The sequence below is a fragment of the Mastomys coucha genome, unplaced genomic scaffold (genome assembly GCF_008632895.1).
Source record: "Mastomys coucha isolate ucsf_1 unplaced genomic scaffold, UCSF_Mcou_1 pScaffold21, whole genome shotgun sequence".
Lineage (NCBI taxonomy): Eukaryota > Metazoa > Chordata > Mammalia > Rodentia > Muridae > Mastomys > Mastomys coucha.
The window spans coordinates 129,802,012-129,802,248 of NW_022196904.1; positions in this window are offsets into that span (position 1 = coordinate 129,802,012).

Consider the following 237-nt stretch of genomic DNA (forward strand, 5'->3'; position numbering starts at 1 on the left):
AAAAAAAAAAAAAAACACTCCAAGAGCACTGAGGAGGAAAAGGAAGACAGAGGAGGAATAGGTTCATTGGTGACCGCTGCTAAAACATTGGTGGGGCCTCAATGCAGTGCAGAAAGGGCAACGTCTGCAGCAACTGCTACTCAAAAGATGCTGTATCCTTTTTAGACTAAACACTTTCTTCATCAACTTCTTTCCCTCTTCTTCCTAAAGGCTGCACCACGCCAGGGCTTGCGATGC